This window comes from Pseudophryne corroboree, chromosome 1, assembly GCF_028390025.1.
Source record: "Pseudophryne corroboree isolate aPseCor3 chromosome 1, aPseCor3.hap2, whole genome shotgun sequence".
NCBI classification, from domain to species: domain Eukaryota; kingdom Metazoa; phylum Chordata; class Amphibia; order Anura; family Myobatrachidae; genus Pseudophryne; species Pseudophryne corroboree.
Genome location: NC_086444.1, coordinates 1,058,027,389 through 1,058,048,741, shown reverse-complemented (window position 1 = coordinate 1,058,048,741; position 21,353 = coordinate 1,058,027,389).

The window sequence follows — 21,353 nt, the reverse complement described above, 5'->3', positions numbered from 1 at the left end:
CACACTCCCGGAAAACGGTCAGTTACCTCCCAGAAACGCCCCATTCATGTCAATCACTCACGATCAGCAGAGCGACTGAAAAGAGTCGCTCGGCCTTGTGTGAAACTGTATAGTTTTTTGTGAAAGTACGCCGCAAGTGCGCACTGCGGCCCATACGCATGTGCAGAAATGCCGATTTTTTTCCTGATCGCTGCGCTGTGAACAACGGCAGCTAGCGATCAACTCGGAATGACCCCCAATATGCCACACACCATAATGCCCCTGACACATTATGCCACACACCGTAATGCCTGTGACACATTATGACACACATCGCAATGCCCGTTATACATTATGCTACACACTGCAATGCCCCTCATACATTATAGCACATACAATGCCTGTGACACATTATGAAACACACCGCAATGTCCGTGATACATTATGCCACACACTGCAATGACCCTGTGACATTATACCACATACCACAATGCCCGTGATATAGTATGCCACACACCGTAATGCCTGTGACACATTATGACACACACCGCAATGTCCGTGATACATTATGCCACACACCGCAATACCCATTACACATTAAGTCCTACAGTAAGGCTTCTAATTACTTTTAAATTACCTGCTCGTTGCCAGGGGTTTCATGCTCTTGGTTCCATGCACGGTGCCAGGGGTTTTCATGCTCAGGGTGTCATGCTCGTTGCCAGGGGTTTCATGTGGTAGGTGTTATGCTTGTTGCCATAGGTATCATGTGCTGGGTTTCAAGCTTGTTGCCAGGGGGTAATATTTGTTGCCAGGGGTTTCATACACTGGGTGTCATGCTCGTTGCTAGGGGGTAATGCTTGTTACCAGGGATTTCATTAGCTGGGTGTGCTGCTTGTAACCAGGGGGTAATGCTTGTAGCTAGGGCTGTGCCACATATGCCCCCAGTGCCAAATATGCACCCCCCCCAGTGCCAGGTACACATATACCCCCAGTGCCAAATATGCCTCTCCCCCAGTGCCAGGTACACATATAACACCGTGCCAAATATGCCCCCCCAGTGCCAAATGTGCCCCCCCCAGTGCCGGGTACCCCCCCTCCCCCCCCCCCGGGCTCCCCCGCTGCTGTGCGTTTTGGGAAGGAGGACACGGAGGTCACAGCGCGCGCCTCTCCTGTATGTCACTCCTGGGTCTCCGGCAGCAGCGGCGTGTCTGTCAAATGAAGTGCTGGTTCGTGAGCCAATCAGAGTAAATTACCGGGGCTAACTGGATATCCCCCTCAGTGTGCAAGTGATTTTGGCTATGGGCGATTTTGACTAACTCATTTAAATAGGGGGATGCTTTTATTTTTCTAGCGACATAGTGAAAATTGACTTGCCTGCACAGTCTATTTTTCCCAGCGATAGTAACCTGGTGTGGACGCGCATTGCTATCGCTCGCTGTGTACACACGGAACGATATGCACTAACTTTCTTAGCTATTTTGACTATATAGTCAAAATTGCTGAGCCATATTGCTCCGTGTGTACACCCCTTAAGAAACCATCATAGTTTAGTACTGAAAGCAATGTTTATTTAAATATTTTTAATACATAATAATATGCCGCCCCATACAGTAAATTAATAGGCTTATTTTAGATCCTTAGGTTCCAACAGTAGAGAGTATTTCAAGCAAAATTAATTTCCTCCTAAGAGCACATAGCAGGTTTTGGTTAGTGGGCCCCAGTTTCTCCAGGAAGCATTGCTGTCAGCTTCAGCCAGCCAAAACACAAGCCTATGGGAACAAGTACATCATTCAATGCAACCTAAGCTGCGGAGACCCACCTCCCTTTACTTGGTGTAATGCTTGACTCACCTGAACAGAAAGTGTCCCGATTCCCTTGCACAGGCAGGAATAATTACGTCCCCTCTAAAGGGAAGTGCTCCACCCCTTGTGCGACCTGCTGCTGCTGAAACCAATGCTTTTCTCCCAAGCTGTATCTCCTTTGTTAAAGGCAAATTTAATGACACACAGCAAAACCATCCAACAATAACAATATAGTAGCAAGTTAAATAGATGGACTAGTTGTAATCCAAGGAGGAAAGTGAAAGAACAATGGGGGTCATTCCGAGTTGATCGCACTTAGCAATTTTTTGCTGCTCGTGCGATCAACTAGATGCCGCCTATGGGGGAGTGTATTTTAGCATAGCAAGGCTGCGATCACTTGTGCAGCCCTGCTATGCTAAAAAAGTTTTGTGTGAAACAAGACCAGCCCTGCAGTTACTTACCCTGTGCGACGGATCCAGCGTTACAGGTCCCGGAATTGACGTCAGACATCCGCCCTCCAAACACCTGGACACGCCTGCGTTCGCTGCTCCACGGCCAGAAAACGGTGAGTTGATGCCCCGGAATGCCTTCCTCCAGTCAATCTTCTTGCGGTCGCCACTGCGACCGCTTTCTTCGTACGCGGCGTCACTGCCTGTCACCGGGCAATGATGTGCCTGCGCAATGCGGCAGCCGTGCATGCGCAGTTCCGACCCGTTCGCACCGCTGCGATGAACCACAGCATGCGAACGGGTCAGAATGACCCCCATTGTACAGTAACACAATTGCTTATATCATTTCCTATAAACTCTTTCTCCTCACATCCCATAGGATCCCTCTTGAAAATCACCTGCCAATTATCCAAGACGAATTTCCCTTATCTCCTGCAAATAATTAATCCTGTCATAACTCCAACATAACCTGGATACTTGTTTGCCCTCAGGCTAAAAAAAGACTTAAGTTAATTTTCTTACCATGTAGGAAAATGGTGACAAGCAATTTCTAGTGTGACGTGTTTTGAAAACAGTTACGTCATTGATATTCCAGCTTTTTGCCTTTCCTAAACTCATATCGTTTCAAAATCACCCAAAACTGGCCGTTTTGTGAAATCCTGGCCTAAGTCTCATTACAACTGGAAGACTGGTAGAGGTACAGTAAGAAAGTGTCTTGATGGATGTACAATTAAATCCAAAGAATTAAAATACAGCAGAGGCAGTTTATGATGCTTACTCAGAACACACCACAAAACATTATGGTTATGCGGTGTATTACCCAGTCAGTAGTTATCAAGGTTTCTGTTACATTTTGCCAATGTTCACAATGTTGACATTCATTATATGGACATGAGACTGTCGTCATGGTTGTAATATCAATATTAAAGTTGACATGTTGACACTGATGTAATATTGACATTGTGCATTTAGTATAATTCTATCTCTACCACTGACCTTAATCCTAATGATAACCCTATCCCTAAAGTTGACACTAACCTTAACGCTAACACTAACCCTACCCTTAACCCCTTCAGTGGTGACTTTTTGGAATTTGGCCACTCCTCTCAGGGTTGGTTTTAATTTTTTTTTACCTGCGCGCTGCCAAGGGTTTCACGCTCTGTCATGCTTTTTGATAGGGGTTTTATGCTGTGTGATCCATGCTCGTTGCCACAGGAATGCTTGTTGCCTTAGGGTATGCTCGTTGTCCTGGGGTAGCTAGGAATGGCCATCGACCATTGATAATTCAAAATCATTGATGGTCTATGACCGATGTAAAATACTTTTACCATCGATGGGGGAGAACCAGGTGGTTTCCCGCCATCAATTGTTCAGTGCTACCAATTTTTTTCTCTCTCAAAGTGTCAGGGCACGGATCTTAGCCCCGCCCCTGAACCTGCTAAGCCAAGCCCCCGGGCTCTGATTGGCCCGCATTTGTACAGTAACGCAGGGATGACCATCGATGGGTAAAACCATTGATGGATCCATTCCAGATGGTTTTACACCATCGAGGTTATCCATCAACCCCACCGATGGATAAACCACCGATGGCCATGCTAGGGGTAGCATTTGCTGGCGGACACTAGCTCGTCAGCACTAAAATCCTCTCCCACCATCCTCCCTTGTAGTCCACTCGGCTGGCAGAGTTTTGCGGAATGATGCGATGATGGCGATTGCGATTGCGTCATTCTGCAAAAGTCTGCCAGTCGAGCGGAGTGTGAGGAGGAGGGAGGGGGAGCAGTGGCATGCCCCCAAAAATTTCCGTGGTAGCCAGTCTGCACAACGCAACTGGCCCTGGATATTTTCCGGGCATACCACTGAAGAGGTTAATGGAAATGTTGACATTCTGTCAGTGTCGATATTTTGCAGGTGTTGACATGAATGATGTTGACATTTGAACTATGCTGACATCATCAATGTGGACCTTCTGCTGTCCGGTATTTTGCACATGTACCGGATGTGCAGTAGGGGTCTGCGACGGTGGACGCAAGGCAGCATCAGACTGTCGGTGATTTGGCAGCGGAGACTGGGCGGCTACGGCCTCTGTTTCTCAAAACAGAAACGTGTCACCACCGTTGCGGGGAGGGAGGATTCCAGGATCTCTGTCTGAGGATGGAGATTTTCTGGCCTCTTGGTAGCTCCTGCAGCGGCCGGCTTGTGCGACCCAATGGGTCATGCAACTGACCGATGGTATCGCAGATGATCCAATACTGCGTTCTTGGACACAACTGGGATCAGCAATGCATGCTGGAGGCGTGACAATCCTGCTGCATTAACATATTTTGCTAAAGCTTCTATGTAAACAGCAGGCCCACCGTGCAGCACTGTAAGTAAGTACTAGGTGAATATGCTTTGAGATTAAAAATGATTATTGTCTTACATAACACCATTTTGTGGTAGGTTTACTTATACATTTGTTGCGCAGTGAATAGAGGCGGTCTGGATGACACAAGAAAACTGTTTCATTCCTATTCCAATAATGCGTTCCAGTTAAAATGGTGGCTGTTCAGGATACCAACGCTGAAATCTCCGACAGCCGACCATACCGACAGCTGGAATTCCGGCGCAACAGGGCTATTCCCACTCGTGGGTGTCCTCATAGAGTGGTAATAGATCCTGTGGCGAGCGCAGCGAGCCACCGAGCCTGCAGCATGGCGGGCGCAGCAAGCCCGCAAGGGCACTCTGCCGGCATTCTGAGGGACGGGATGCAGCTGTCGGCATCCCGTCCACCAGTAAATAGTATGTATATACCCCAATAACAATAACAACAAAACTAAAAAGTATAATTTTATTCAAATACCAGCAGAAGAATGTTATGTTGTAAATAAAACAATCATTTCAATCATTGTTGCGTATTACATGTGATGTCCTCCAAAAATCAAATACTTGGGATGTCTTCCCTAAACCACTTTGACTGGAAATAGAATTGTAATAAGGATGTTCAGTATTCCTGCAAACTACGTAAAATTAATTTCATCAAATCATTACAAAGAAAAGAACAGCCACTTAATGTTTAATTATGGGTGTTGTGTTTCTGACCAGTATGTTAATATTTAGCCTCTTTTTCCTGTAAGCTCTCTCCGTCATGCATTAATCCGTGTGTCACTAATGGCATGCTCACGCTTTTTAGGTATTTCCATATTGTGATTCATATGTTTGTGGGAACATCAATCTGGATATACTGTAGTGTATAAATTCTTTTACTCATACAATTTGTAATATTTTTAGATTTGAAAATTTTCTAATTGTAATCAGTAGAAACAGATGCAGTTTGTAATGTCCTGAAAGGAGTATTTGGTGTATCCGGTACACATCAGTTATGTTTCCTGTGTTTGAGCACGTCATTTTTTTACTTTAACTGTAGTTATACAAGATTGTGTCACAGTTATTAAAACCTCACATAACTCCAATGACCATCACCCTAATAGGGTGCTTTCTCTGTAACAGCCAATGTTTGGTTTCCGCATTGTGTACGTTGACTGTTCTTGAACAACATCACTCAGTGAAATGTTGCATAGAAGTTCCAATTTTTGCGTTCTTGATTTTTTTTATACCCATGTAAATGTGTGAATATACAATGCGCTAAAGCAATAGGCCCAATATCATCCCAAAGGTCTATGCCTGCTTCAGTATGTCTCTGAAATGGCTTACGTGTAAGATAGATGTCCCACCAGGGTGATCTTGGAATGTTGGTGAGTTAGTGAGTTGCGCACAGGGCAGTTGCGTGATCTAATTATTCTATTTAACTGGATCAGCCATTTTTCCACCTGTATATTTTTGTGTGTGTGTACATAGACCGACCTGTCACCATGACACAATACACACAACATGCAGTTGTCAGCTCCTGTTCCTTCCACTTTGACCATGTGCTTGGCCAAAGTGGAACCTAAATCCACCATAAAGTATGATAAGTGGCAGGTTCAGGCCATTGGTGTAGATCATAGGGGAAACAGTTAAAAACAGTTAAAGCTCATACTGAGAGATGTACTAAGCAGTGAAATGAGTGGAGAAGTGAGCCAGTGGAGAAGTTGCCCATGGCAACCAATCAGCATTGAAGTAACATTTACAATTTGCATACTATAAAATTATACAGAGCAGCTGATTGGTTGCCAGCTTGCCATAGGCAGCTTCTCCACTGGCTCACTTCTCCATTCTTTTCACTGCTTAGTACATCTGCCCATTAAAACAATAAAGGGGCATTCAGTTTGTAGCAATGTGCTGTTGTATATCACAACAATGTCTGGCTGTGCATCTTACCATCTATTAGGGAAGACAATTTTCACTAATTGTACTATGCACCGCTTTGGGAAGACTGGTTGTGAAGTGCTTCCACCCGACCGATAGCCACCGATAATGGCTTGTCCCATGTAAATTAAGTAGAGTACCTGACTCACTGCAAGTTGCAGCAGAAGATACAATACTTCTGCAGCAATTCAACATGACTCCAGTGCAGGGGTGCTGCACCAAAAGAAAGCTGCCTCTGTGATTCGCTAATTAGAAGGGTTTAGAGGTCAAACAGGTGACCTAATGGAGGGGGTGTAGTGTCAGAGGTGGCAGAGGGATCCGAACTTCCCAACTCTTTGCAACCCGGACCTCCTTCCCACAGGTAGAAGCAACGCTTCGGGAACCAATGCCACTGTCAGCAGTCAAACTCTGACAACCTTCAGCTTTTTTTTAATAAATAAAAGTCCCCATACTGTGGGCTAGATTGGGAGTAAAAGGTAACCAGGAGAACAGGTCCGTTACTTCAGTCCTTTAAAAGTAGGCGAAAAATAATATTTTTACCTACTTAAAGGAAGAATGAATGGGTGCCATTGTGAGATATTCAATCAAGGCCAGAACAGAGCTTTATGTTGCTGTGTGCCGGCCCGACCCCTAAACTTGTGATATCACGAGGTAGAGCACTGCCTAGTGCAACCTAAGGCCTGTGGAACTTCCCAGGGCATCTGCTGCAGTGCTGCTGTCTGTAAGATGTTGATCCAGGTACACTGCAAGCTACAGACAGGTGCCATGGAGAAGCAATGGTGCAGTCCCCAGGGCCTTGCGCTCCTGGTGATAGCACTGCTCACACTTCCTAGTTATGGAACTGTTCAATTTCCCAATAAAAATATTATTTCTGCTGCGGGGTACACTGTGTTCCACAGGAAATACATCGGGGGTGTAGAGTGGATCTTGATCCAGAGGCACCAACATGCTAAAGCTTTAGGCTGTCCCAGGATGCATTGGGGCCTCCCCTGTAACCCCGCCTCCAGGCACTGTGAGCTCAGTTTAGAGTTAGTGCCTGTAGCAGCAGGTCACCTAACAGAGAGGCTGCGCTGGGCAGCCCTGACAAAGCTTTCAAAGAAGGGTCGCAGCACTGTTATATGTCAGAGGTACATTCAGCGATGCGTCCCTGTCACGTCCCATGCGGCGTCGCATACTACCGCGGCCTGTTCCTGGGTGCTTGCGGTGGAGACGCTCTGGCTCTAAGCACATGGTCGCAGACGTTCTCCTGGTTCACGTGGCTGCTACATGGAGGAGGTAAGAGGGTCCCCCAGGTGGGACCCGCCATTAAATCACGTTCCGATCGTATGTCTAGGGAGACGGACTGCGACACTGGCGTGGACCCTGTCACCGAGCAGGGACCCCAATATATCCGCCAGGGCATAGGTGTACAGGTCGGGTGTACTAACTCCCCTGTTAATAAGGCTCCGTAGTACCAGGCAGTGAGGCCCAGCACAGGGGAGTCAGCGCTTGACCTGTAGCCCCTCCCCGGTCCAGGGTGACATCTACTGCAGATTTTTCCGCCCCGGAGCTTCCTCACGCTGTCCCTCACTCCTTGACTGAGACGCTGCGCGCAAGGGCGTAGCTACCCTAGGTGTAGTGAGTGCAGCTGCTATGGGGCCCAAAGCTAAGAGGGGCCCACTTTCCCTGTCAGTTACATGTGTTATATAAATTTTTCACCAAAGGCTGATACATAGAGTTCCCTACAAACTTTTGCCTTGGCTCCTGCAATATAGCTAGTTACGCCCTTGTACCTGCTCATAGCAATGTGGTATAAAAGGAACTGGAGGGCATTAAAATGTTAAATAATATGAACTGGGGCACTGTAATGTGACACAATATGAAGTGGAGGCACTATAGTGTGACATACAGTAATATGAATGAACTGGGAGCAGCACTGTAATATGGCATAATAGGAACTGGGGATACTGTATGTCATATTATGGTTTGGGGGATCTGTGTTACATAATGTGTACTGGCAGCCCTACAATGTGACATAATGTGAACTAAGGCACTACTAGGGTTCATAACATAAACTCGGGCACTATTGTGTGACATAAAGTTAACTGCTATGAAGAGGTATTTCTCTAGAAGCATGGGGACAGGGGCCCCTTCAAAACATTGGCCCTCATTCCGAGTCATTCGCTCTGTATTTTTCATCGCATCGCAGTGAAATTCCGCTTAGTACGCATGCGCAATATTCGCACTGCGACTGCGCCAAGTAATTTTACAATGGAGATAGTATTTTTACTCACGGCTTTTTCATCGCTCTAGCGATCGTAATGTGATTGACAGGAAATGGGTGTTACTGGGCGGAAACAGGCCGTTTTATGGGCGTGCGGGAAAAAACGCTACCGTTTCCGGAAAAAACGCAGGAGTGGCCGGGGAAACGGGGGAGTGTCTGGGCGAACGCTGGGTGTGTTTGTGACGTCAAAACAGGAACGACAAGCACTGAACTGATCGCAGATGCGAGTAAGTCTGAAGCTACTCTGAAACTGCTAAGTAGTTTGTAATCGCAATATTGCGAATACATCGGTCGCAATTTTAAGAAGCTAAGATACACTCCCAGTAGGCGTAGGCTTAGCGTGAGCAACTCTGCTAAAATCGCCTTGCGACCGATCAACTCGGAATGAGGGCCCTTGCTATGGGGCCCACATAGTTCTGGCTACGCCCCAGGCTGGGCGCCATCTTAGGTATAGCCGCGGCTCGTCTCCGGGACTGCAGTGCAAGGTCTCCCTTGGTAAGCCACCTGTATACAGTGCTGTGACTTTACAAACACTTGAGTATTCTACATGGCTATATACAGATAGCGTTAGTTAAGAAAAAGTGTACTGATTACAGAAGATAATGTACGAGTAGTCTGATATATACCTCCGGTCTAGGACCACGCTGTGATATATATATATATATATATATATATATAAAACTGCTGTAAACGGATCGGCACTCACCTACCAGGTGGTAAATTGCTCCGGTGCCATCTGGAACATCATTTGAACCAACACACCTACTGCATACAGCGGCACTCGGAGACTCGGTAAAGTGGCAAAAAAGTGCTTTTACTGGATCATCATAACAATTTGCATTCCAAGTGACTTTTTGTTTGCTCACCTTGACAAAGGGGCGGACTGCGCCCCGAAACGTTGGAATGCAAATTGTTATGATGATCCAGTAAAAGCACTTTTTTGCCACTTTACCGAGTCTCCGAGTGCCGCTGTATGCAGTAGGTGTGTTGGTATATATATATATATATATATATATATATACATACACACATACATATACCTATATTAGTTCAGTGCAGTTTTATTGTCATATATTGTCATATAATAATTATCTGCATTGCTAATGTGACTGTGTGTGTCTGTAACTGTGGTGAGGTTTCACTTTCAGTGTTTCCCAGATATCTATCACTATATTCTGTACCCTAAGGTATAATCACAGTCTAGCTTTTTTTGCAGCGGTGCGATCGGGTCTGTACTGCACACGCATATGCTCCGCAATACGCAGGCGCGTCAGACACCAGCGTCGGGGATTGCCGGACAGTGACGGATTTAACGAAGAAAGCGATCGCACCGGCGATCGCAAGAAGATTGACAGGAAGAGGCCATTAAGGAGTGTCCGGGAGAACGCAGGCGTGTCCAGCCATTTTAAGGTAGGGTTCCTGACATCAGCTCCAGGCCGGATCGTCGAAGCGGCAGAGTAAGTCCTGAGCTGTGCAGAGACAGCTCAGCATCCCTGCACAGCGATTATCCCCTCCCCCTGTAGGCGGCGACTACCTGGTCACAGCAGTGCAAAAAACGCCTGCTTGCGACCAGGTCTGAATTAGGCCCCAGGTGCGTCAGGGTCGTTTATATAGTGTGTCACAGTATTTACCTTATACGTGTATTCTACTGTGTACTGTCACATAATACTGGATTTATTCGCAGGTGTTGTGTACTGGGGACTCAGTTACATACTATCGGATTTATTCGCAGGTATTATACTCTGTCTGGCTCCATCGTAGTAAACCGCTCTGTGTTGCATTTGTGTACAATGTCTAACAGAAAGGACAGTAAGTCTGTGGACGCTCCTGCATCATGCAGAGCATGCACCAAGGATTTACCAGAGGGGGAAGTTGTGTATGATGGTCTGTGTCATACATCTACTATGTGTCATACATCTCCCAGTCCAGGGGCGGATCGAGAAGAAAATGACAGGGTGGGCACCATGGAAGGAGCAAGTACATTTGCGTGCGCCTGCGCTCCCAGAAAAGGGGTGTGTCCCCGCTACAAGGGGTGTGTCCTCACAGGACAGGGAGAGTGTGTGAGAGAGAGTGACTTGTAGTAGGTGACAGGGCAAGTGACTATCAGTTGGTGACAGCTAGTGTTTGATGGAGAGTGACTGGCAGAGGATGACAGGGAGAGGATGACTGGCAGTGGGTGACAGGGAGAGGATGCCAGGAAGACTGGCAGTGGGTGACAGGGAGAGGATGACTGGCAGTAGGTGACAGAGAGAGGGTGACATGAGTCAGTGTGATGTGGGCCCCTATGGCACACATATAAGTGGGGAGGGAAAGGGGCACAGGTTAAAAAAAAAAGTTGTCATTTATTTTATACAAAAAAAAAAAGTGTATTGTCATCTTGCATAATATACCACATACAAATAAAAAGGGGGAGAGACAGGGAGGGGGAGGTTGTTGAGGGGGAGAGACAGGGAAGGGGAGGGTGCTGAGGGGGAGAGACAGGGAGGGTGAGGATGCTGAGGGGGAGAGACAGGGAGGGTGAGGATGCTGAGGGGGAGAGACAGGGAGGGTGAGGATGCTGAGGAAGAGATACATGGCCATAACTTTGTTTCAGGAAAGAAACAATGAAGGATTCCCTGACAACCTTGCAGCCCCAGCCCCCCCACCCCCCACACACACATTTATTTAGCAAATACCTCGTGGCTTTGCCCCACTGGCTGGCATCATAGGACAGGAGTGAGCGTTTGTAACTCCTAACAGCAGGTACAGGAGGAGAGCGCGCACGGAGAGTACAGGAGGCGGGCCGGGTACAGGAGGAGAGAGCGGCAGCGCACAGCGCGATGTGACGTGTTTACACCTGTGTGGGTGCCGGGTTGCCATTTGTTACAAGACAGGAGGAGGTGCAGCGCAGCGCTGACGGCTGAGCGTGTGAGTGCGACGGCAGTCAGTGGGGAGCACAGCACTATGCCACTGTGGTCGGTAATAGAAATCCGATCCGTGGTGGGTGGCAGGGCTCCCTTTCAGACGGGGGTTCGGTGTACTTACCCTCAGAGCCCCCCCTTTCTTAATCCGGCTCTGACCGCCGGGCCACTTGCGCTGGAACTACTACCCTAGTGCCCGCTGGCTCTATTACGGGGAGATTGCAGCAGAGCTGTGTCCAAGTTTAAAAAAAAGGAAAAAACTGCCACAAATGACAGGGGGGGCACGGGCCCAAGTGCCCCCCCCCTGGATCCGCCACTGTCCCAGTCAGTCGGGCCGCATTCTCAAACCTACTGGGTACTCTAGTGGAACGCCTAATGCCCCCTATGGGACCACCTGTACCATTACAGCCTCAAATAGTCCCTATGGTCAATCCGCCTTGGACGGAAAACCTGTCTAACCAGTTGCAGCAGTTGACTCATTCCTTGGTCAGACAAAAATCTGAGTCATTTAAGCGGGCTGTTTCCTCCTCACAATCCACAAATCTCTCAGATGTTTCATCTGAAGAGGAGGGAGAGCATATTGTCCCGTCAGACACTGAATCAGGCGTTTCTGATAAGGAGTCTACAATGCAATTGCAAGTTGATGTCCCTGCTCTAGTGGTTGCTATTAAGCAAATCCTACAAATCACTGATGATGAGGATTCCACTACTGTCACCAAGAAAACTGACATGTTTAAACGGCAGGAGGTGGCTAAAAATCTATTACCCCATTCTGACCATTTGGTAGACATCAGGTAGGAACCCTGGTCTAATCCAGGGAAGAAATTCCCCCTCTCCAAACGGGCCTTAGCTCGCTATCCTCTCACGGCAGATTTATGTAACAAGTGGGAAAATTCACCGCCGGTGGATTCTCATGTCACCCGCCTAGTGGTGTCATCCACTCTGCCTATCACCACTGTCACTTCACTTAAAGAACCGACAGATAAGCGTGTGGAGGTATGCCTGAAGTCTATTTACTCCATTACAGGTGCTGTACATAGACCCACTATTGCTGCCTCCTGGGCTGCTAAAGGTATTGAAGCATGGGTTCAGGCATTAGAGGAAGAGCTGCCCGAGGATATATCTGACAATGCCAGACAATACCTGTCTCACATCACCACCGCCTCTTATTATATTCAAGAGGCGTCCTCTGAGGCGGGTGTGTTGGCGGCCAAGGCGTCGACTACGTCTGTCCTGGCTCGCCGCATTCTGGGGTTGAGGTCATGGAAGGTGGACCTGGACTCCAAAAAAGACCTTGGAGGTACTCCCTTTTAAGGGAGACCTCTTGTTTGGGGAAGACCTAAATAAAATTTTGTCCGCCCCATCATGCGGCAGGCTTGTCTTGTTTAGAAGCAGGCTGACAGGCCGCCCAGGACTGCGAGGCCTTTGGCTTAGTGGTTTTGGAAGCATGAGATTGTCTCGGGTGTGCCTGACCTTTTGCTTTCCCTTGAGGTCGAAAGGAATGAAAAGTGGTACCTTTTGCCTTTTGTGCAGAAGGATTAGCATTTGGGAGAAAGGCAGTCTTAGCAGCCTCCAGTTCAGAAAACGGTCAGTTGACGCCCCGACACGCCTTACTCCTGCCAATCTTCTTGCGGTCGCCGTTGCGACCGCTTTCCTCGTTCCCGGCTTTGTTACCCGGCACATGCACAGTTCCGACCTGATCGCACAGCTGCAAAGAAGTGCAGCGTGCGATCGGGTAGGAATGACCCCCATTGTCCTGAATGCCCTGTAAGAGTCTCCATTTGAATTTCTTGAGTCAGTGGACCTTAAATGGCTCACAGCCAAGGTTCTGTTTCTGCTGGCTATTGCCTCTGCTAGAATGGTGTCGGACTTAGGCGCTTTGTCCTGTTGTCCACCCTTTCTAATATTCCATCGAGAATGGGCAGTTCTGAGAACTCGCCCAGGCTACTTACCTAAAGTGGTGTCATCTTTCCACCTTAACCAAGAGATTGTGGTTCCGGCCTTTATCTCTTGTGACTTCTCCCCCAAAGAGCGGTCTTTGGATGTGGTAAGGGCTCTCCGTATATATGTGGAGAGGACTGCCTCTATCAGGAGGTCAGATACCCTTTTGTACTGTTTGGTTTCTACAAACGTGGCTGGCCTGCGAATAAGCAAACCTTGGCCAGATGGATTAGAATGGTGATTGCACAATCTTATGCGCAGGCTGGACTCCCAGCTCCTGCCGCTATTAAAGTGTCACGATCCGGGTATCTGGACGCCATTACTTACCCTTCAGATGCCTCCTAAGGCTGGCTCAGCGCTCCAGGACCGGATCCCATCTGTTATCCTGATGTTTACATTCCTGCATCCTCTCCTGTCTCTCTGAGACGCGGTCACAGTAAACGCCATATTACATCTGGCATGGCGTCTCCCGCGGCCTCCGCCGCCGTCCCTGAGTTTCTGCATGCAAAGTGTCAGAGTGGCGATAACGTCAGCCGCGGCCTCCGCTGTGCCCGCGTGGTTTGGATGTGCATTCATCAGTCTGGCGTCTCCTGTCTCCTGTGGCCGGCGCCGCCATTGCTGCTTCAATTCTCACATGGATTACAAACCAAACTTCCCTCCAAGTGTCTGCATGGGCGCAGCCATCTTGGATTTTGTCATCTGATCATTTCCACCAATCTGCTGTCTGTATTGTTGATTTGCATAATTGCCTAGCCAACCCCTTCCTTGCTGCAGGTATAAGTAAGCTGTGCCTGAGCAAGGAAGGCGTCAGTGCTTTGGTTGTCTAACCTAGTTCCAGTTTGTCTCTCTCCTGTGGTTGTCTTCCAGGTTCCAGCTCCTGTCTCCAGACTTCTGCTATAGAGACCCGCACCAGCATTCCATCTGCGGTGTAGCCTGACTCTCCGATCCATTCTGGACTCACCTGTTTCCAGCTACAACAATCACCTGCTTCCAGCCCAGCTTCCAGCAGTGTACAGCTTCTCTTAAAGGGCCGGTGTCCTTTCTGCAGTTTACCACTCTCCACCGGTATTATTATTTCACCGCTCTCAAACAATCACCTGCTTCCAGCCCAGCTTCCAGCAGTGTACAGCTTCTCTTAAAGGGCCGGTGTCCTTTCTGCAGTTTACCACTCTCCACCGGTATTATTATTTCACCGCTCTCAAACTCCAAACTTCATTATTATTTCATCGCTCTCAAGTTCGTTTATTATTTAACTGGTTCCAGCCAGTATCCACTCCGTACCAACAACAGTCTGGTTCCAGCCAGTATCCACAGCAGCCGTTTTACCTTCAGCAGCCCAGCCTTTCCTGGAACATCAGCTGGTACGATCCTGGGTTCTCTCCATTGCTACAGTCAGGCCTGGTAAGGACTTTCCAACTAGAAGATTATAAGAACTGTCTCACACTACCAGTGCCTGTGGCCCTTGCCACCCTGTAGTACCCAGGAATTGTATTTATCCTCTGTTGACTTTTATGTTTCCTTTTACTGCTGCTGTGTTACGGAGTTTGTCATAATAAACATCATTGACTTTTATCCTGGTTGTCGTGGTCACGCCTTCGGGCAGTTATTCTACATGTTACTTACATGTCTAGGGGTCTGATACAACCTCCCAGGTTCCGTTACATCTCAGCCCCTACAACTGAGGCTGCCTCCCGTCAGCTCAGGCCCTCAGTTGTGACAGTAAGCACTGACCTAATGAATCCAGCCGGAGACCAGGATCAAGCGGCCAGGCCAATGCAAGAACTGGCAGCCCGACTTGAACATCAGGAGGCTGCACAGGGCCACATCATCCGCTGTCTCCAGGATCTCTCTACACGGCTGGATGGGATTCAAACGACCCTCCGTGGACCTGGCACGTCCGGTGCGTCCACTACAGTGACACCAGCTGTAACCCCACCCACCTTACCCATTTCCAGTCCACATCTTCATCTTCCAACGCCAGCAAAATTTGATGGATCTTCAAGGTTCTGCAGGGGATTTCTCAATCAATGTGAAATCCACTTTGAGCTTCTACCTGGCAATTTCTTCAGTGACCGTACCAAAATTGCCTATATCATCTCCCTTCTCAGTGGCTCAGCCCTTGACTGGGCATCACCTTTATGGGAGAAGTCTGATCCTCTGCTATCCTCCTATACTGACTTTGTAGCTACATTCAGGCGCATCTTCGACGAGCCAGGCCGGATAACATCTGCTTCATCTGAGATTCTCCATTTACGCCAGGGAACACGTACTGTGGGACAGTATCTTATACAGTTTAAAATCCTGGCATCCGAACTGGCATGGAACGACGAGGCCCTGTATGCTGCATTCTGGCATGGCTTATCAGAACGCATCAAGGATGAGTTAGCTACCAGAGACTTGCCCTCTAAGTTGGATGAGCTAATTTCTCTTTGCACGAAGGTTGATCTACGTTTCAGAGAGAGAGCAACTGAGCGAGGAAGATCATCTACTCCTAAATCTTCTGCTCCTCCTCCTCGTCAACCATCTCCATCCAAGGATGAGCCTATGCAAATTAGTCATTCTCGTCTATCTCCCACTGAGCGCCGAAGACGTCTCTCTGAGTCTCTCTGTCTCTACTGTGCAGCTCCGTCGCACACTATCAATGCCTGTCCCAAACGTCCGGGAAACTCCAGATCCTAGCTCGCCAAGGAGAGGGCCGGCTAGGAGTAATGATCTCCTCTCCATCTCCTCATGACTGTAACCTCCCAGTGTCGCTCCAAATTGCTCAACGTTACAGGAACGTCATTGCCCTCCTTGATTCCGGAGCAGCTGGGAATTTCATAACCGAAGCTTATGTTAAACGGTGGTCCCTACCCACCGAGAGACTGTCCTCGTCCATCTCTTTGACTGCCGTGGATAGCAGCAAGATTTTTGACGCAGTCATTTCCTTAAGGACTCTTCCAGTTCGTCTGAGAGTGGGAGTTCTTCATTCTGAGTATATTTCTTTTTTAGTGATTCCAAGAGCCACACATCCAGTGGTTTTAGGCCTTCCATGGCTCCGTCTCCACAACCCATCAATTGACTGGACGACTACGCAAATACTGGCATGGGGTCCCTCCTGTGCTGAGACTTGTTTAGCCAAAGTTCTTCCTGTTTGTTCTTCCTTCCCCAGGTCATCTGATGTTCCGCCTCCTCCATATCAAGACTTCACGGACGTGTTCAGTAAAGCCTCTGCTGATATCCTTCCTCCTCATAGAGAATGGGACTGCCCAATCGACCTCATTCCAGGGAAGGTTCCACCGCGAGGCCGAACTTATCCGTTGTCTCTGCCTGAGACACACTCCATGGAAGAGTACATCAAAGAGAACCTGGCGAAGGGTTTCATCCGACCATCTTCTTCTCCAGCCGGCGCAGGCTTCTTCTTCGTTAAGAAGAAAGACGGTGGTCTGCGTCCGTGCATCGACTACAGAGGTCTGAACGATATTACCGTCAAGAACCGATACCCTTTACCCCTGATTACCGAGCTCTTTGATAGAGTTAGTGGTGCAACTATTTTCACAAAGCTGGACTTGAGGGGTGCCTACAATCTCATCCGAATCCGTGAGGGTGACGAGTGGAAGACCGCCTTTAACACCCGTGACGGACATTATGAGTACCTCGTCATGCCCTTCGGATTGAGCAACGCTCCAGCAGTCTTCCAGCACTTCGTGAATGAGATTTTCAGGGACATCTTGTACCGCCATGTCGTGGTTTATCTAGACGACATCCTCATCTTTGCTAATAATCTCGAAGATCATCGTTTCTGGGTAAAAGAGGTTCTTTCCCGTCTCCGTGTCAATCACCTCTATTGTAAATTGGAGAAGTGTGTGTTTGAAGTTAAAACCATTCCGTTTCTAGGTTACATTGTGTCCGGTTCCGGACTAGAGATGGATCCTGAGAAACTCCAAGCAATCCAGAATTGGCCTTGACCCTTAAGCCTCAAAGGGGTCCAGAGGTTCTTAGGGTTCGCCAATTATTATAGAAAATTTATACGAGACTTTTCCACCATTGTGGCGCCTATCACTGCATTAACCAAGAAAGGTGCTAATCCGTCCAAGTGGTCCGAGGAAGCTACACAGGCCTTTCACCTTCTGAAGCAACGGTTCATCTCTGCACCAGTTCTGAAACAGCCCGACACCGACTCTCCTTTTATCTTAGAGGTAGATGCCTCCTCCGTTGGAGTAGGAGCAGTGTTATCCCAGAGGGCCAAAGATGGACATCTACATCCTTGCAGTTTCTTCTCCCGGAAGTTCTCCCCAGCTGAGCGCAACTATGCCATTGGCGATCAGGAGTTGCTAGCCATCAAGCTCGCTCTGGAGGAGTGGAGATACCTGTTGGAGGGAGCTTCCCACTCAATCACCATACTTACCGACCACAAAAATCTTTTATATCTCAAAGGCGCACAATGTCTGAATCCTCGTCAGGCCAGATGGGCACTTTTCTTCTCTAGGTTTGACTTTAAACTCCAGTTCTGTCCGGGTTCTCAGAATCGTAAGGCCGATGCCCTTTCCCGCTCATGGGAGCAAGAAAATGAGTCCGAGTCTGCAGACAAGCATCCTATTATTAATCCGTTGGCATTCTCCACGGTAGGGATGGACTCTACGCCTCCACCAGGGAAAAGTTTTGTTAAGCCAGTTCTAAGGAAGAAGCTCATGCATTGGGCCCATGCTTCCCGTTTTGCTGGACATACAGGCATTCAGAAAACCCTTGAATTTATTTCTAGGTCCTACTGGTGGCCAACTCTGAAGAAGGACGTTATGGAATTTATTGCCTCCTGCCCAAAGTGTGCCCAACACAAAGTCTCCCGCCAGTCGCCTGCGGGGCAACTGGTTCCATTATCTGTTCCCCGTCGACCTTGGACCCATTTGTCAATGGACTTTGTTTCCGATCTACCTATCTGCAACAAGTTTAATACCATCTGGGTGGTAGTTGACCGGTTCACCAAGATGGCACATTTCATCCCTCTCACCGGTCTTCCGTCAGCTTCCAAGTTGGCTCAAGTGTTTATACAAGAGATCTTCCGACTTCACGGTCTTCCTGAAGAGATCATCTCGGATCGTGGAGTACAATTTGTAGCCAAATTTTGGCGAAGTTTGTGTCAAGCCCTCCAAGTCAAGTTAAAGTTTTCCACGGCTTACCATCCTCAGACCAATGGTCAAACCGAGAGGGTGAATCAGGACTTGGAGGCCTTCCTCCGTATATATGTGTCTTCCTCTCAAGATGACTGGGTTCAACTCCTTCCTTGGGCCGAGTTCAGCCACAACAATCAATACCATTCCTCATCTTCTTCTACACCATTCTTCATTAATTATGGATTCCACCCTAAAGTCCCAGAATTCCAACCGCTTCCCGCAACTTCTGTTCCAGCAGTGGATGTCACCTTGCGTCAGTTTTCAAATAACTGGAGGAACGTCCGCGCAGCCCTGCTTAAAGCCTCATTCAGGTATAAGAAGTTTGCCGATAGGAAGCGTAGAGCGGTTCCTGCTCTCAAGGTGGGTGATCGTGTGTGGCTGTCCACGAAGAATTTGAGGTTGAGAGTTCCCAGCATGAAATTTGCACCTCGCTACATCGGACCCTTCAAGATTGAACAAGTCATCAATCCTGTTGCCTACAGGTTACAGTTACCATCCTTCTTGAAAATACCCAGGACATTTCATGTTTCTTTGTTGAAACCGCTGATCCTGAATCGGTTTCATTCCGCACTTCCTCCAGCTCCCAAAGTTCAGACTCAACGGGGAGTCGAGTACGAGGTGGCCAAGATTTTGGACTCACGTTTCCGTTACGGTCAGTTACAATACCTCATTGACTGGAAGGGCTATGGTCCTGAAGAACGCTCTTGGACCAATGCCTCAGACGTCCATGCTCCTGCCTTGGTCCGAAATTTCCACGCAAAGTTTCCTTTAAAGCCTAAGAAGTGTCCTGGGGCCACTCCTAAAGGGGGGGGTGCTGTCACGATCCGGGTATCTGGACGCCATTACTTACCCTTCAGATGCCTCCTAAGGCTGGCTCAGCGCTCCAGGACCGGATCCCATCTGTTATCCTGATGTTTACATTCCTGCATCCTCTCCTGTCTCTCTGAGACGCGGTCACAGTAAACGCCATATTACATCTGGCATGGCGTCTCCCGCGGCCTCCGCCGCCGTCCCTGAGTTTCTGCATGCAAAGTGTCAGAGTGGCGATTACGTCAGCCGCGGCCTCTGCTGTGCCCGCGTGGTTTGGATGTGCATTCATCAGTCTGGCGTCTCCTGTCTCCTGTGGCCGGCGCCGCCATTGCTGCTTCAATTCTCACATGGATTACAAACCAAACTTCCCTCCAAGTGTCTGCATGGGCGCAGCCATCTTGGATTTTGTCATCTGATCATTTCCACCAATCTGCTGTCTGTATTGTTGATTTGCATAATTGCCTAGCCAACCCCTTCCTTGCTGCAGGTATAAGTAAGCTGTGCCTGAGCAAGGAAGGCGTCAGTGCTTTGGTTGTCTAACCTAGTTCCAGTTTGTCTCTCTCCTGTGGTTGTCTTCCAGGTTCCAGCTCCTGTCTCCAGACTTCTGCTATAGAGACCCGCACCAGCATTCCATCTGCGGTGTAGCCTGACTCTCCGATCCATTCTGGACTCACCTGTTTCCAGCTACAACAATCACCTGCTTCCAGCCCAGCTTCCAGCAGTGTACAGCTTCTCTTAAAGGGCCGGTGTCCTTTCTGCAGTTTACCACTCTCCACCGGTATTATTATTTCACCGCTCTCAAACAATCACCTGCTTCCAGCCCAGCTTCCAGCAGTGTACAGCTTCTCTTAAAGGGCCGGTGTCCTTTCTGCAGTTTACCACTCTCCACCGGTATTATTATTTCACCGCTCTCAAACTCCAAACTTCATTATTATTTCATCGCTCTCAAGTTCGTTTATTATTTAACTGGTTCCAGCCAGTATCCACTCCGTACCAACAACAGTCTGGTTCCAGCCAGTATCCACAGCAGCCGTTTTACCTTCAGCAGCCCAGCCTTTCCTGGAACATCAGCTGGTACGATCCTGGGTTCTCTCCATTGCTACAGTCAGGCCTGGTAAGGACTTTCCAACTAGAAGATTATAAGAACTGTCTCACACTACCAGTGCCTGTGGCCCTTGCCACCCTGTAGTACCCAGGAATTGTATTTATCCTCTGTTGACTTTTATGTTTCCTTTTACTGCTGCTGTGTTACGGAGTTTGTCATAATAAACATCATTGACTTTTATCCTGGTTGTCGTGGTCACGCCTTCGGGCAGTTATTCTACATGTTACTTACATGTCTAGGGGTCTGATACAACCTCCCAGGTTCCGTTACATCTCAGCCCCTACAACTGAGGCTGCCTCCCGTCAGCTCAGGCCCTCAGTTGTGACATAAAGCCTATTATATTCTGTCTGTTGGACCTTCTTGGGCGGCCCGCCGTGGCGTGTCCGCAGAACAATTGTGCAAGGCGGCTACGTGGTCATCAGTGTACACGTTCATTAGGTTCTATGCCTTTGATACTTCCGCCTCCCAGGATGCTTCCTTTGGACGCCGGGTTCTCTTACCCACTAAGACGCGTCCCCTCCCTTGAAGAACTGCTTTAGGACATCCCCAATGTATTTCCTGTGGAACACAGTGTACCCCGCTGCAGAAACGGAGAGTTATGGTAAACTTACCATGGTTAACTCTCTTTCTGCGAGGTACACTGGGTTCCACAGGGCGCCCACCCTGATGC